Source organism: Panthera leo, chromosome D4 (assembly GCF_018350215.1).
Source record: "Panthera leo isolate Ple1 chromosome D4, P.leo_Ple1_pat1.1, whole genome shotgun sequence".
NCBI classification, from domain to species: domain Eukaryota; kingdom Metazoa; phylum Chordata; class Mammalia; order Carnivora; family Felidae; genus Panthera; species Panthera leo.
In genome coordinates, this window is record NC_056691.1 from 21,367,733 (window position 1) to 21,385,911 (window position 18,179).

Consider the following 18,179-nt stretch of genomic DNA (forward strand, 5'->3'; position numbering starts at 1 on the left):
ACACCCTGATGGTCCAAGGATTCGGACCTCCAAAACTCTAAAATAATAAAGCTGTGTTGTTGTAAGATGCTAAATTTGTGCTCATTTGTTACAGAAGTAATAGGAAATGAATAGTCTTTTATTTAAAAGTAGCTTAAATGCATTGAAATTATTTAGTTTTTGGTGTTTGATGAAGTTTTGGTTGTCCTATGAACTAAAGCATGATAGCTAAAACACTATATTGCTTTTCTAAGTTTTTTTTTTTTTTAACATTTATTTTTGAGAGAGAGAGAGAGAGCACGTGCACGTGAGCAGGGGAAGGGCAGAAAGACAGGGGACACAGAATCTGAAGCAGGCTCCAGGCTCTGAGCTGTCAGCATAGAGCCCTATACGGGGCTCGCACTCAGGAACCACAAGATCATGACCTGAATTGAAGACGCTCAACCGACTGAGCCACCCTGGTGCCCCCTAAACAATACTTTCCATACAAATTAGTATTAAAAAAAAAAAGACACTTTTTATTAAAAATAAATAAATAAACACAGTGTGATAGTAATGAATAGTGAGAAAGCACCAGGCTTTGGAATGAAATGGATCAGGGTTTTTGTACAATGCTGTGCGTTTTGGGTAAGTTTCACAACCCCTGAGCTTTAGATGCCTCACGTTTCAAATGGAGAGGATAGTAATTTCTTCATAGAGCTGTTGTAAAGGGTAAATAAGATTACATACTTAAGTTCCTAATATGTGTGGTACATATGAGGCTGTTAGCTAAATATTAGTTTCTTCTCTTGTTTTGTCTACATTTAAGAGTGTGTAGGTGTGGCGATTTTAAAACATGGCTGCAAATTCTCTGACAGCTCTTGTCCACAGTGGTGTCTGTGTCTACTCTTCTTGAACGTAGGTAGGCTTGTGATGCTTCGGCCAATGGAGTACTAAAGAAATGACACCACATGACTTCTAAGTCCAGATCGTGAAAGCCCTTGTCTGCTGAAACATTCACTCTTGGTGCCCTGGCTACCAGGTGAAAAGCAGCCACCATGATGCTTCCATGCAGTGAAGAAGGCCACGCCTCTGACATGGAGACACTTCAGTTGACAGTCGCATCTGAATCCAGACTTTGCTCAGGCACCAGATGTGGGAGTGAGGAGGCCTCCGAATGATTCCAGCTCCAGCTGTGTCCGTCACTCGAAGCCACTTGTCTTGCCAGATGAAACCCCAGACGTCACGGAGCAGAGGAATTATCCTTCGGTGCCCTGTCCCCATTGCCGACCCGCAGAATCCAGGAGCAGAAAAAATGGTTGTTGCCTCACGCCGAGTTGGGACGATTTCTTGTGCTACGATAGAATGCTGGAACAACGGATTAGTAACCACTGTTAGTGACAACTGCGAGGCAGAACGGTGTGGTGCTAAATCGATAGCCCATTGCAGATCACCAAGTCAGAAATAAAACACAGACAAACGTACTGCTCTAGTTATTGCAGTCTTTTTGTAAAAAATGAAGACAACTATGTATGCTCTAATTTATATGTCTTCTAAATGCAGTGTAGCTAAGACAGTCTCTTCCTTCTCATCTACCAGAAGAAAGGAACCGTGTCTTGAAAAACATCAGAGGGGTTGCCCTCTGGATCTTCTGTGTATATATCCCTCCCTTGTCAGCAGATAATTGTTTGGAAATACGTATCTGCATGGCAAAACCAGCTCCGGTGTAAGGAGACACCGTCCTGTTTGTCCAGATGATTAATTAACAAATCTTGGATTCCCTACTCCTCTTTGTAATGGCTTCTTTATTTGTGTATTACTGTTATCTCCCTCCTGTTTCACATTTGGAAATACAGTATTAATTGTATGCTAGACATACAAACAAAGGGATTGCAGCTAGATCAATATGATAGGATCACGGTGTTTGTGTTACACAGAACCTAATCTCATCCCTTCATTTTTGGATGAGTTGGCATTGTCTCACGAATCAGCTTCTTGCAGGATTTCCAGCGGGCACAGAAATGGGAAGCTCGCCCAGACTTCAAAGTTTGGCAAATGTAATGAAATAGACCTTACAATGACTGCATGTATTTCATGGATGCCCCCCACATTCCGTTTTAATTTAAACACATATGTTCATTATTTTTAAAGTACATGCATATGCTTGACTATTTATTTGGAAATAAACAACATCATTTTCATCACAATTATTTTTTAAAAGCTAGGGCTGAAGTAACACAAAGAAATCAACATTGCAGAATATGCACGCAGAATAAATGACTAACTGAAAGTTTTGACAGGTTTACAATATTTTCCAAAATGAATGGTTGCCTTTATTTAATGTGTATCTGAAATAATGAAGTGGAGCAGGAAAATGAGTTACATTTCTCACCTTATTTGTTGGGTCTTCAGGAATATGCTTTGCCTCAGATTCATTTGTGAAATTGGAAGGTATAAAATGCCGTTGACTTTCAGCACTATCGTGATCTGAATGCGATGAAAAGCAAATCATAAATGGAGAAGTATATTCTTGGGAATATTTGGATGTTTTTGGGAACTAGCATGACAAGTTATATTTTGCTCAAAGCGTATTTAGGCTGCCCACAGGAGGCATTATCTTCCTTTATTTTTTATTTTTATTATTTTATTTTTTTAATTAAACTAAATTAAAGTATTATTATTATTATTATTATTTTTTTTTTTTTTTAGAGAGAGAGAGAAAGCACTAACTGGGGAGAGAGGGAGAGGGAAAGAGAGACAATCTTAAGTAGTCTCCATGCTCAGCATGGAGCCTTACTCAGGGTTTGATCCCATGACCCTGGGATCATGACCTGAACTGAAGTCAAGAGTTGGACACCCCTGGGTGGCTCAGCTGGTTAAGTGTCTGATTCTTGGTTTCAGCTCAGGTCAGGATCTCACAGTTCAAGCCCTGCATCGGGCTCTGTGCTGACAGTGCAGAGCCTACTTGGGATTCTCTCTCTACCTCTCTCTCTCTCTGCCCTTCCCCTCCCCCTTGCTTGCTCTCTCTCTAAAAATAAATAAATAAACTTAAAAAAATAATGTTTTCAATACAAGAGGGAGTTATATTTATTTAGCCTGAATATCTCCTCTTTTCATGGCCATTGCATTTTGCCTGCCACCTCTTCTGGGACTTCTCACGCTCCCTGTGGCTTCAGTTAATGTTCCTCTTACTACCAACACAGTTTTCTGAAAAGTTGAAGCCTTCTGAGTCATGTGTCTTTTGCTGTCAAATGTGTTTTCTTTGTTGGATGTTGATAGTGTCTTTAAGTCATTACTTCTTGGCAGCCAAACTCTTCCCATGCTCATACGAGTAATTTGTAAGACCTAAATTTCTGGACCAGGTTATGTTTGGGAAACATGATCTGGGCAATCCCCAATCTGAAACTTATACAATTTGATGGGCTTTCCATAAGGAACATAATACAAAATTCTAGATAAAAGTAGGTAAGGAAACGAATGTGTATTTAGAGTGAGAAAAGAAATCACGACAAATTATTAGAGCCCAAGAGATTCAGGTTCTTTTCCTTTGATGTCCTTTAAAGCAATTGGCCAGAAACGACTTCATAGAAATGCTTCCTTTTGCAGTCTGGCTTCCTCTGCCACCCAGAACATTCTGCAACTCCCAGTGGCTCTTGACATTCTCAGATTTGAGTGTAAGAGACGCCCTGAAGATAAAACTTAGCGACCTCAGGGTAAATTTGCCTCTGGTCCAGTGACTGAATGGATTTTGCCAACAGAAACCGATCATAACTGACACTATTGAACACTAAGCTGGCACAAGACACTGTGGAACCAGTTCACACACACTGTGACTCGTTCTCAGCAGCCATTTTGATCGTCCGGACCCAGCAGCCAGACAGATGGAAAGGGGCTGTTTCCCTGTGTATAATTGAATAATTTCATTTATACAATTTGTAAAATATAAATACAATATCATTTATAGGCTAATGATAGCTTATACTCCTACACGAGGAAAAATTCCACAAATCCTTGCAGACAAATTCACGTCAGTGCTACAGACTTCATTAAAATACTCTGAGAAATATTAATATCCCAAAGAATGACATTCTCATCAAGTGATAAATTCTGACTCAAAAGTAAATAGGCTACTGAAAATTACTATTATTATTACTTTAATTTAAGAGTTCACAGTCAATTCTACCTTGTTGAATTGAAGAAAGGGTTTCTTGTTTGGGGTTTTTGCACTCGTTAGGTTACTTAATCCTGTGAGATCAATACTATCAGAAAAGGAAAACATTTTCAAGGATAGTCAACATTTTTTTAGCAGGTCAATTATAAATATTAAGTATTTTTAAATTAAGTTTCATAATTTTTAAATCTTTTTTTCTAATTTATTTTTTAAAGAGAGAGAGAGCGTGAGTGAGGAAGGGAAAGAGAGAGAGGGAGACACAGAATCTGAAGCAGGCTACAGGCTCTGAGCTGGGCACTCAGCACAGAGCCCAATGTGGGACTCAAACTCATGGATGGTGAGATCATGACCTGAGCCAAAGTCGGATGCTTAACCGACTGAGCTATCCAGGTGCCCCAAGTTTCATAATTATTAAATATTTCTCCTCCCACATATGATAGGAGATGATCAGGGTGTTTAATATATCCATTAAGGCTGGCACAATAGCATTCAAACTGGAAGACATCTATTAGATTAACATATATATTAAAACTTCCTAAAATAATTCTTTTCAATATTTTTTGAAGAGTGAAATTAAATGAGGGACAAATGTAGGTTTAACATGGCCAGATTTCAGCCCACAGTGAATGTTCACAATTAAGCTCCAAGCATAATGAAAACACAGTTGGATCTATGACATTCCAAGTGTGGAATGTCAGCTCTGAAATGAAACAGGTAGTGAGTGAGCTCACAAACAATACTCTGTTGTGACAGATGTTTGCTTAGTACTTTGTGAGCCTGACTCATGGGGGTTGTTAATTATTTTAACCATTCCTTTACATTTTGTATTTGTTTAAACTTTTTCAAAGAAATGTATCATATATGATGTATCAGTCGGGTCGCAGCAGGAAACAGACTCCACTCAGATGGCTTAAACAAGGAAACTTGAAAAATGAAATTAGCTTGAGAGGTTCAGGAAGGGGTTGGCACGCACATTGAATAATGGATGTTGAGACACCCAGAAAGTAGCAGCAGCTAGAAGCCAAAGCTTTTAGCTCTAATTCTTGAAGGGCAAAGGGTGGGAAGAATATTACCAGAATCCAATGACACTTGGCATCATAAAGAGGGGCCCACCCAGGAGTAATCATCGTAAAACAACATTGCTGATAGACAGAAGCAGGAAGATAGACAGAAGCCCAGAAGCAGAAAGAGCAGGGGAGAAATACCCCAGCCTCTCTCTTCTCTCTTTCTCCCATTTCTTGCCAATGCCTTCTATTGACCTAAAACAACCAGAAGGATGCTGAAAAAAGAACCACGGTGATGCAAAACCCCAGAGCACACAGTATGAAAGAGAAAGGTAGAGAAGTGTGGGTAGGGAAAATGGAGAAGAATAAAAACCGTGACTTCAAATAATCCTCAGTTTGAAATGGTGAGCTATTAGGGCAAATAGTATTCTTTTCATTTCACCAAGGAAGAAGTAGCTTACGTAGAGTATGACATTTCAGGAGTAAGGAGTAGAAGCTCACCATGATTTTAAATAATGTTTTATTGCCTGAGCCCTCGTAGAATGCTCACATGTTGTAGGCGCTTGATAAATATTTGTTGAATGAATTGTGTATTGATTGATTACTGTATTTTGTGCAGGCATTGGGACTGGATTTTACACTCTTAGATGATTTATACTTAAGCTAAGCCAGTTCAAGTAACCAATTTGGCCTATCTCTCCTTTAAAAAATTTCATAATAGATGGGAAAAATTTCAAACTAGACAATTAAAACTAATTTCAAACCAAAAAATCATTTTTCACATACACCTTCAATTAAGAAATTTGTAATACTGAACTAGTTATTTCTGTATCAATTAAGAACAGACTCGTAGGTATGCCTGGTTATATAATAAATGACATCGATACACTGGGACAAAATCAATGTATGTAAATTGAATCAAAGTTTAAATGCTCTAATAGGAACCAGATATCCAAAGAATGGTATTTCATATTGTTTTGTAAAAAGCAAATGATGTGTGAAAATTATTATGTTTGTAAACCTGAATGTTCAACTCTTGGTTTGGTTAATAATAGGTGTGTCTACAGCTTGGGGTTGGATCTAAGCTTTGAGGGACCTGAAATTTATAAGTGGTGGTGGGGAGCAGGGTGGGGAAGCTCCTCTTTAAAAAAACATTACAGAATCACAACTCAAAATTGCTAGGTTTTCTTTCAGACTGTGGGTAGGAGCCCATGCAAGTGAGTGAGTTGCTCTAAAAATTCTAAAGTTTCACTCATTTACAGCAAATGTGTCTGTATTCTTTAAAAAAAATTTTTTTAAATGTTTATTTTTCAGAGGGGGTGGAGGGGCAGAGAGAGGGGGAGACACAGAGTCTGAAGCAGGCTCCAAGCTCTGCTGAGCTGTCAGCACAGAGTCCGATGCGGGACTTGAACTCATGAACCATGAGATCATGACCTGAGCTGAAGCTGGACCCTTAACTGACTGAGCCACCCAGGTGTCCCTGCATCTGTATTCTTTATGCATACTTGCTTGCTATCTGCTGGCTACAAGGTAGGTAGACTGTGCTGACCTAAGCTAATATGTCATGCAAAATTTCATGGTTGTTTTGATTAGATAAGAGTAGATAAGGTTAGAGGGGGTCAAACGAGCCACGTGAAAATTTTGTGGTGCATGGGTTTCACTACTCCCCCACAATGTCACTACCTGGTACAATGAAAGCAAATTTCAGTCAATATTCAGTCACATACATTTATTAAACATTAAATTTATTAAACATTTCCTGGCAAAGGAGGAACCAAAAGCCAGAGCAGGACTAATATGAGGCAAGTGACACCCTCATCTAGGGCATACAATTGAAGAGGGTGCCAGAAACTCAGTAGTCAAGATAAATAAGATTTGAATGTATTGTTTTCCAAAATCAAAATTAATACAACACAGCCATAACGAAAAAAAGCAAACATTTTAAATAAATATGGGATCAATATTACTGGGTTTTCCTTTATGTTTGGCTCCAGTATGATTCTGCACAGCACTGCAGAGCGTTTCATGCAACCTCTTCCATGAGCCTGAAGCGCGAGCTTTCCATTCTTCAAGATGAGCGTGCATTCCTTGCACAAAAGGTCCTCTCTGGGCTGACTCAGCGTTCCAGAGGCAGGACTCTACCTTCTAGATGGCGTCAGACCAACAGCAATTCTCCTGGGTACCGGAGAGACCAGGTTGCAAGCTTGGATGTCGTTCTCTAGGATCATGCAAGGTTAGGAAGTGTTTAGAATGTATTTTTAGCTGCTCTACATATCTTGAATACCTTGAGAACTTATTTCTCATGTTCGCTATGCTGACTTCACAATTAACACCTATTCCTGGCATTCGCTCCGAATAAACAGCAAAACCTTGGTTGGTTGGGGGTGGTGACAAGTTCCAGTGGGACTTGACGGGGTCCTTTTCAGAACGTGGCTTTTGCTCCTCACAGTGCTGTCTGACTGCTCCATCGGTGGGTCCTCCCTGCATCCCTGATTAGCTCTCAGGCTTTGGCTAACCCTGGGACGCACCGTCTCACTCCATAGGCTCGAGTATCTTAGAGTAACTTAGAGGCACTGGGACCCTAGAATAGAGCGGGGGCACATGGCCAAGCCCCTGCCCCCACAGACAGAGCGTTCAGGGGGAAAGAGAGACAGACAATAAATAAGCAAACGTAAATATATAATATCAGAGTATCAAGCATTGATAAATGCCATAAAGAAAAATGAGGCAGTGTGAAAGGCTAGAGACTGATGAAAGGGCATTATTTCATTTAGAGTGGCCAGGCAGTCTTCTAAGACAAATGACATTTGAACAGGGACCCGAGTGCAGTAAAGCAGGAGAAGCACATGAATATCTGGAGTGGGACAGCGTCTCCTGCAAACGAAATAGCAAGTGCACAGGAAACATGTTAGGAAGATTACTGCACTCATGTTCTAGAAGATCGAAATAGGAAAATATGAAGCACAAAAGGAAAAGCGTGACCCGAGCCGAAGTCAAGAGTCGGCCGCTTAACCGACTAAGCCACCCGCATGCACCACCCTCTCTCTCTCTAAAAATAACCAGGCCATACAACTTCCTGGCAAGGTTTTACCAATTGCTCATTGGTATTTCTTTAGTGTCTCCCGTGTTAGCTCACTGGCAGAGTGACCTCCTTCTTTTTACGGTACGGTACATGTTTCGGAGAATGGATAGACCAAGATTAATTCTACCAGTCTTTGAGTCTTTTGTAAATTTACTTCGTGTGAGTTTCCTTTTGTTGATTGATTGATTGATTGATTGCTGTTAAAATAATGCTGTGATGAACACCCTTGGATATATTTTATGTGTATGTGTGTGAGTACACCAGTGCAAGCATTTCTTGCTAATCTCAAGTCTAAGGTATAGGTCAAATGGCATGCACTTTTCTGATTATAATATACATTGCTGAAGTGCCCTACAAAAAGGTTATGCTAATTTACATTCACTACTCTTTATGAGAGTTCCTGTTTTCTGATACTCTCACTAGCATTAAAGTATTAACAATCATCCTCACCGGTTGATAAATAGAAATTATATCCTTATTATTGTAATTTGCACTTCTTGTCTTTTTAGTGAGGATGAATATTTCTCTCTATAGTTATTGGCCATTGACCAAGGCAAAGGTGCTAACAATAACTGAGGATAGAAACCCTTATCTATTACCTGTCCTAATTTCAAGGGCTACCACAAGCACATACTAAGTCTTAAGGAAAGAGGTGTCCTTTCTTTATGACACTTTACTGCCATCTACTAGAAAAGTCCCATTATCAATAAACAAATAAGTCCATGATGACTCTTGTGGGAATGGTCAATGATGACCAGCAGAGTTGTGCAGTGCTCAACCTGCACATCTGTATGGGACAGCGCTGCTAATATTCCGGCTTAGCCTCTGAGTCCTGGCGTCTCGATCCAAGCTTTCATTCACTGTGAGTTAGCTCTCTGAATGAATCTAGGACATGGCCCCATTTCTCTTTCTGAGAAAGAACATATTCCTTGGGCTGTCTTAGTCCTCTCTTTCTGGTTCATTTAATCTGTCTGCAAACTTGACTCTTTCTGTGATCTGGTTGGTGCCCTTTTGTCACCTTCTTGACAGAAAGAAGTAATTCACATTTTCCTATAGAAGCCCATGATTTCGGGTCATAACCCCCTCAGCTTTCCTAAATGCCAAAGAGACATGCTGTGATCATGTAACCTATTTCTCTTTAAAATCACACACCGTTTTCTTCCTTTTTAGAATATAGGTGCCCCTCTAGGCTTGTGGCACAATATATAGAATAGTTAACATTGATTGAGTACTTACTAAAAGGACACTTTTCTCAGCTCTTTGCATGTGTGAGTTTATCATTTAACCACTAAGTGAGTTAGATGTTAATTACTAATAGTGTCACTATTATCTCGTTACTATTACAACTGCTGCTAGTATTTTTGGAGGCAGGTGGATAAGGCAGCGATGGTCCAAAAAAGGAAGCAAAAACTAGCAAATGTAAACTTAGGATTTAGGGCAAACATCCCATCCTCGTCTTTTCAATAAGGGAGGGCACTGAGTTTACCTACTCGGAAATATAATAGAGGAGTTTAATGCCATTGGGCAAACTCTACAACAACTCAACCCGCAAGAGGCTTGAGATAATTCAAGCCCTTTAGCTTTAGAATAAACTGATGAGGCTCACAAAAGGCTGTATCCTCGGGAAGTCGGTCCCTGTCGACCTCCCTTTAAAAGTGTACAAAGTTCATGGTTCCCCATGATCCGCTGAGCAAATGTCACATGCCTCTGATGCAGCTCATAGTCCGATGAAAAAGCAAGCAGGGGACTCTATTTGGAAATACCCAGATGAAAGTGTGTGCATATGTGTGGCGCGGCCCGGAGAAAACTTGAGGAGCACAGTAAACCCAGTTAGACGTAGTAGAGTTGGGGGACTACAAGCAGCCTTGGAAATCATAGCTGAAGACTCGGGTTGTTAAGGCCTGGAGACTGAAACGCGTTGGTGGGAGTGGTGGTCACCGACTTAGTGGTCAGACAGCTTCCAGTGGCCCACCACGATGCCCAGAACTGTGCCCTTTTCCAAAGCACATTGCTCTGTCACATTTAGAGACAAGGGCCTTAGTTTTAACATCAGGCCTGTTAATGGTTGATTATGCAGCACTGGACAACTCACTTGATCTGGTTGCATAGAGATTAGATTTCTAAATGTTCTCTGCTCCTTCACGTTCAATCGCCCAGCTGTAAGTTTCCTTCCAAACCCGGCTGTTTCTTTCCCGTCCCCACGTCCACCGAGCGTCCTCGCGGGGCCTAAGAACGGCCTTCCTTTGTGAGATGTCTCAGCCTGGGTAGGCAGCGTCCGGGGGCCCACCCAAGAAGATTTATAGTGTGGAGCTTTCTCTTAGCCGTGCTTTGACAAGGAAAATGGCAGGCAGCCAGCATCCCAAACCAAACAATTGTCAGATGGCTGGGGAAAGGAAAATAAATGTTGAGCAGAGTCAAGAACTCAATAGCTATTTCAAGGCAGTAGAAGGCATCAGTGCGTGCCTGACCCAGAGGCTCTCCCTGCTCCTGACCCCAAAGGCGTGGGGAACAGTGGCCTGGGTGCGTTCAGTCAGCCATCTGCTCAGGCCTGTGGGACCACCACCAGTGAGGGTGGGGTTTCGGCTGCTACTGAGGGATCTCTGCACGTCTCTCGGGCCAGCAAGGATGCTTTCTGAAACTCTTGTTATCCGCATTGTCAGGGCACAGAGTGCTTCTCTTATTAATCTTGGGATGCAGAAATATGTCCCTCAAGCTCACAGGGTCTTTTTGATGACATATGTTTGTTTCCTTGACCAATTACTCCCTGCATCCATCTACCACACTGTGCGGTTGACATTTTTTTTCTTTCTCCTAGATTGAAAATCAGAGATAAATGACTTATTTTCACTCTATTCCTCAATCTGGGAGACAGGATTGCTTTCCACCCCCACCTCTCTCTTTATTTATGCTCATACTTACATCAAGTTTTATATGTTTTATAGGGATCTTGTGATCCGAATATTGTGTATTTGGGACTCTCTTTGCTCCATTTGTGTGGAGAGTCTATCTTGGCAGATGCAATCTAGCCAATTTAGATTCTTCAGGTACTGAACTTAATTTCCGATTTCTTCCTTCGTTTATTTGTCCATCTTTTTCCCCCCTCTCGCCCATTTCCTCCTCCCATGTCTTTTTCTTTTTCTTCCATCAGAATGTTTTGCTCTGTATCATACTCTGTGATAGCAGAGCACAGTAAATACATCAACAGAGATAAATTTTACAGATGTGTGTTTCCTGATTGCTATGATCTCATACTTACTAAGCTTTCTTATGAAGAAGACATTGTGAATTTTTGGAATCTGTGGCAGATGAAAAGAAACCACGTTTTGTTTCTAGAAAAACTTGAAAATAACCAGAGGATAAAACAGGAAATGGCCATTTTGAGACATCCTCTCAAACACAAATGCCTTCAGGGCTCATCAGGTAAATGTGTTTACCTGTTCAAAGCGAGGCAGTTGAGAATGGTGGAGTCTGTGGCTGACCTAGAATTCTGTGCCTAAGTTCATTCAAATTTAGTTTTAATTTATATATATATACACACACACATATATTTTAGCCAGGACTTCGGCTACTCAAAGTAAATTTGTAGACCCAGGGCAGTAAGTTTGCAATTACTTCTTTGGGTAAACATGACTTCTATTTTACGATATTTCTCCAGGGAATCTGGTCCTTGTCCTGGAATAAGATTATGGTGTCTCTCACCATAGAGCTAGTCAAGCCACACTCCTCTTCTTGATCTCATTGCTTTTAAAATAAACCAAAAATTCTTCTGGAATTTAATGTTCTCCTTAATCTGACCCAACATGGTTTTATGCCCATATCTTTTTCTGTATCCCCCTTTAAATTTTTGCCAATCTCACCTACTCATATTTTCTTTATATATATATATATATGTATACACACATATATACATATACACATATACATATATATACACATATATATATAAATTTTTTTTTGAGAAAGAGAAAGAACACGAGTGGGGGAGGGTCAGAGAGAGAGGGAGACACAGAATCTGAAGCAGGCTTCAGGCTCTGAGCTGTCGACACAGAGCCCAACGCGGGGCTCGAACTCACGGACTATGAGATCATGACCTGAGCTGAAGTCGGACGCCCAACTGACTGAGCCACCCAGGCGCCCCCCCCACTCCTATTTTCTTAAACATGCCCTATTCTTTCATTCTTTCCTACCCACGTGCTTTTGTTGATATCTCATCTTTCCCCCATCTTTGTAGACACTCCGCTTGTTGTTCAAAACCTTGATTTAAACCACCTTTACTGAGTTCTAGAGTCTACATTTACAGCCCCTTGCTCTGTGCTCTCCTAACACTTTATGGAAATGTCTTGCAAGTTAGGGTGACACGTGTCTTGGTTTGCCCTGGATTGCCTCTGTTTATGCTTTGCTGTCCCAGCGTAATTGTTACCTTATATTGGTCATGTTAATTGTAACACTTACATTTCTGCCTTAAGTTTAAGTGCATTTTTATCTTCGTTAGAACAAAGATCATCCTTGTATACCCAATGGCCAGGCTAACCTATTTCTGTGACATTCATGGGAGCCATTTAAGGCAATTAGTGAATCTTATCTCATTTACCTATGAATAGGAAGAAAAAGTCAAAGATATAGTGTGTTTTATAAACAGCCCAGAGGTTAAGTGACTCTCATCCTTCGGCATTTGTCGTTCTTTGTTTGTTTGTTTGGAGAAATTGGACTCTGGTTCTTTCTTGCATTTAGATATTGGTAAGGGAGAACAGATTATGGGACCATACGTCTTAAGAGCAAGGAAGAACCTTACATGATTATCTGTTCAAGTTTCCTCCCTTCACTCATATAGATAATCTTGGAGGGGACACCTACCACATTTGACCTCTGTACCCTCTTTTCCCTTCTACACAGAGTGTAGTTTTCTTTAGTGCCACACCTACCTTTCAGTAGCAGGACCGCTTGAACTAGGGTGAGGTCAGTGAGGTACCTAGGGTGAGGTCAGTGAGGTACCTAGGGTGCAGAATTTAAGGAGGCATGCACTGTCAAGAGTTATGCAAGAACAGCGTCAGCAGTGACAGAGTGCCTTCTTAAACAGTATGCCCTCAATGCCTTGCTTGTCCCAAGACCCTTGTTCTGGCTTGGCTAGGAAACGGTGGGGCTGACCCGATTTCTGTCCCCAAGTATGGACATTTGACTCAAGCCTGGTCAAAGAGCTTTCTTCAGCCACAGTGATTGACTGAAAGAAAGTCATGTGGCATAGAGAACCAGTAAGATTCTCTTCTGGGATTCCTGGGAAAGCAGTGTCTCTCTCTGGTGTGGTCTGAATTGAGATGGAAGCCTTGAAATGCTGGGCCATACGTGAAGCAGCCTGCAGGAGAATGGAGCCACAGCAGAAAGGAGCAGACTCAAGGGCAGAGAAGGGCTGCCTCTTAATGTATTGGTTAAGCACCTAATTTATCCTAGAATGTTTAGGTACATAGTCAATAAATAACTCTTCACACACACACACAGCCTTGGTGTTCTCCTACATGCCCATGCATAAGTTGGGTTTCTGTTTATTTGCTACTGTCCATAAATATGAAAGGATGAAGACCCAGTTGAGTTGACACTTGCTCTTGGTCACACGACTGTAGTCAAGTGTAGAGAGTAAAGCTGGACCTATACTTATCAGTGCAGAATTTCTTCATTCCTTTCCATGGTCTCTGATGTTCACCCACACCACATTATAGTTAGAGCATTGGACCACTCATTCAAAATGCATTTGACAGAAATGACAAGTTACGAGTATTTAGGAGGCAGGAACCTATAGTCGATTTAAAATATTTTTAGTGTTTATTTATTTTTGAGAGAGAGAGAGAGAGAGAGAGACAGAGCATGAGTGGGGGAGGGGCAGAGAGAGAGAGAGAGAGAGAGAGACAGAATTGGAAGCAGCTCCAGGCTCCAAGCTGTCAGCATAGAGCCCAATGTGGGGCTCAAACTCATGAACTTTGAGATCATGAGTGAGCTGAAGTCAGACACTTGACTGGCTGAGCCACCCAGGGGCCCAGTACACCTGATTTTTTAAAGAGAATTGGTATTTTCAGATTAATTTACTTCCCAGCTTATTATGTTAAGTAAATTAAAGTGCTAAAGCCAAAAGAGATAAGGCTAAAATGAACCCAGGTCTCTGGACTTCTGTCCTGTGATATTTTCAGTATATTTCACAGCCTCTCAAAACTCATAACTCCTCGTTTTTGTCTTCTAGCTAGATTTTGACATGTGGTTTGGACTGGTTGGGTGTCTAGATTATAGTTTATTACAGTGCTTACTCAGCTTAAGACCAAGCAGTGGTGATTGATTTTTTTCCCTCCCAGTGGGGCACACAACTTGGTTTGCTAATGGTGACAAATGACATTAAGAGACAAATCAGTTTAAATTAATGACCCTACGCTTTGCAAAATACCTCAGGGAGGGCAAGTTCACTCTGATACTGGAGACAGAGTGGTACTCTTGCCACCTGCGATTAGTGAAGTTAATGAAAAATCCAAAGGCCATCACAACTTTGCACACTCTAGCGTGCATTCGAATCGTTTGGAGGGCTCCCTAAAACACAGACCTGTCCCCAGAGCTCTGAATTCAGCAGGCCTGGGGTGGGGCCCAAGAATTTGCATTCCTAACAGTTTCCGAGATGATGCTGGTGTGGAAGGTCCAGTGACCACATTTTGAGAACTGCTATTCTATATTAAGGATGGAATTTGATCGAAGTAGGGAATTGGTGAGAGGTGCCAAAAGAGTTGCATTGAAAAGAGATGAACTTTCTGAAGCTGTGATAGAAAGGAGAAAGAAAATCATTCCCAATGGGCCCTCAGTCTCTCCTACATGTGTCCCATTTTCCCTTTTTAATGCTTCAAACCCAGATATGCGAGTAGAGTCCCTTTAAATACTTGAAAGAACGCACCTGGCCGGCGATGTATATCATTCATGGGTAAGAAAACCCTTAATCTTGATTAATTTAATTGTGGCTCTTCGTTCTCCAGGTCCAGAAACTTTATTGTTTCATCGAATGAGGATCAATCTTTCGGGGATGGTGTGCATTCACAAGAGACCATTAAATAAGCCTCGATGTGAATATATGAACGCACAATGAGAATCACAAGAGGTAAGAGAACCATCACCTTATGTCAGCGAGCACTTTCTTTTACAGTGGACAAACAATTATGAAAACCAAAATCCTGTCCAGTTGTATCTAAAGGTTGTTTGGGGTGGGGGTGGCCCTGGAGCAAGAGGAGTCCACTGAAACTGAAGAATGTTGCTCACAGTCTGTCGTCATACACTCTCCTCTTCAATCAGAGAGGCTTTCTGAGGAACGTGAGTGCTCCCACCCTTTCCATTGGGGCCCAGGCTATTCTTCCAAGTAGTGCTGGAAATGCCCTGCTACCAAGTGCTTGGCTCACTTGCTTTTCTACATACCAAATTGGCCAGATGATTTCTAGAATATGTTACGATGTTTAGACAAGTTGAAAGCAAGACTGGGCATTGAGTCATTCTGTTGCCTGATTTCGTACACATCGCTCTCCTGGTCTATTTCACTATAGCACAGAAATGTCTACCAAACTTAAAAGTAAATGGAAGTGAACTTTCCTGTGGACATAAGAAGGCCTAAAGGAATATGTGGGAAGTTCAGAATTTTTTAAAATTTATTTATTTTTTCTTCTTAATTCTAAAACCTTAGACTTTACTCCATAACATAATGCCATGATTCACATAATTCTTGTCCCTTTGTCCATTGAGATTGATATATATAAAAAAAGGGTAGTTTCCTTGGACTACACAGCAGTCTAAGGCCTCCTGAAGAATTGCATGATTCTCGGAGACTTACGTTTTTCAACTCAAGCGGTGGTTCTGATTTCCTATTTATTCTCTTTTTCCAAGGGGTTCTTTCTGCTCCCCACTGACCTATATGTAGAACACAGACACTTTTCTTAATTTCCAACAATATTGCCTACCCCAAATATTTCTTATAGTGCATTTTAACTGAAATTGTAAGATGACAACGTGAGGTAGGAGTGCTGGGGGGTGGTTGTGAGGGCAGATGGCACCGAGATTGACGGCATAGCATCATATAGCAAAGCACTCAGGATGGAATACTGGCCATCTGTGTTCTAAAAATGCTTCAGGATCCTATCATGTTGAATTGAATTCCTCACTGGACATTTTTCCCCCCCCAGATTCCAACCTTCTGCCACATCATGCTATTCCTTCTTGAACTTTTCTTAATGACTCATTTTTGAGTCAGTAGGAACGCTCTGAGTCTTGAAACAGTTTGGTTCTCTGCTGTTCCTCTTATCTGTTTCCATATCATTTCTCCAACACCCTGCCGTCAAAATCAGAGTGGTCCAGTATGGTATTTTCTAAAACAAAAACAGCTCTCTATAGACCACGACACTATCAATGTTTCAAAATAATGAGTAAACCTCATACTTCAAGAATGATACATCACATTTTCCTGCATAGTCTCTGGCAAGCTACTGTGATCTCCAACTTGAGAAAAATGGTATTGGTAGTGCAATTTGTAGTTTAATTGTCAGAAAACAGCTGCCTTTCCATGACCTTGGCCATGGGGTACCTCCCCTAGTCAGGATCCCACCTACAGGATGTTCTTATGTACGGCTCCATATTATCCTGGTGTGACTAGACCAGAATGAGGAGACCCCAATTAACAACACAATGAGTGAAACATTTGCAACATCCAGTCTGGTTACACAAATCATTTTTGTATTTCTCAAGAAAATTTAGTATTTTCTTGACATTGAAACTCTAAGTTTCTACTTAAGGTTTTCCCAAAATATTGTGTGTATGTGTTTTACTCAATATGTTATTGTCAATCTTCTGTCTTAAGACAATTGAGCTACATATATTATCTTATTTTTAATTGCATTGTGTTATTATTTTTTTAATGTTTATTTATTTTTGAGAGGGAGAGAGAGAGAGAGAGAGAGAGACAGAGGGTGAGTGGGGAAGGGGCAGAGAGAAAGGGAGACACAGTATCAGAAGCAGTCTCCAGGCTCTGAGCTGTTAGCACATGCCCGACCCATGAACCTTGAGATCATGATATGAGCCAAAGTCAGATGCTTAACCGATTGAGCCACCAGGCACCCCTGCTTTGTATTATTTTTTATTGTACTTACTAATTCTAGGAGTTGTATAGTGTATTTTACTGGGCTTTCTGAATAAATAAATGTATTTTCCTTCATCAAGGATATTTTAAAATATTCCATTCCAATAGTCATCTCTTTCCTTTTTTTTTTTTTTGAGAGAGAGAGAGAGAAAGAGGGCACAAGTGAGCCAGGGGAAGAGAGAGAGAGAGCCAGGAGGGGTAGAAGGAGAGAGGGGAGGGAGGAAGAGAAAGAGAGAGAGAGAGAGAAGCCGAGCTCACCAGAAGTGAGGCTCAAGCTCAAGAATCCTGAGAGAATGACCTAAGCCAAAGTCAGATGCTTAAGGACTGAGCCACCCAGGGTCCCTGTCAGCTCTTTCTTTTTGCCTGCTTCTTGTATTGAATTGTCTATCCAAGTTTATCACGTTGAAAAATATTCTTCCATTTTTAAATTGAAAAAAAGAAAAAAAGAATGGGTAGTGAATGCTGCTGAATGCCTTTGAAACATCTGAATGATTAAATTAAGTGATATATCTTTTTTTGCTTATTAGGCCTATTTTTTGAATAATTATATTAAGAGATTTCCCAATACTATGCCTGCATTCTTGGGATAAATCCTACTTAGTCATGGTGCCTAATTCTTTTGTACTAATGGATTCAGTCTAAAGTATCTATATTAATAAGTAAGGTTTGTGTTTTTAAATTTCTTTTTGGTGCTTTTGTGTCTAGTTTTGGCCTTAGCTTCTAGAAAAACTGAGTAGCTTCTGAGATGATCTGGTTTTTGAAAATCTATACAATTTGTAGATAAATTGCTTTTGAAAGTAGTTTTCAGATAAACTTTTAAATAAT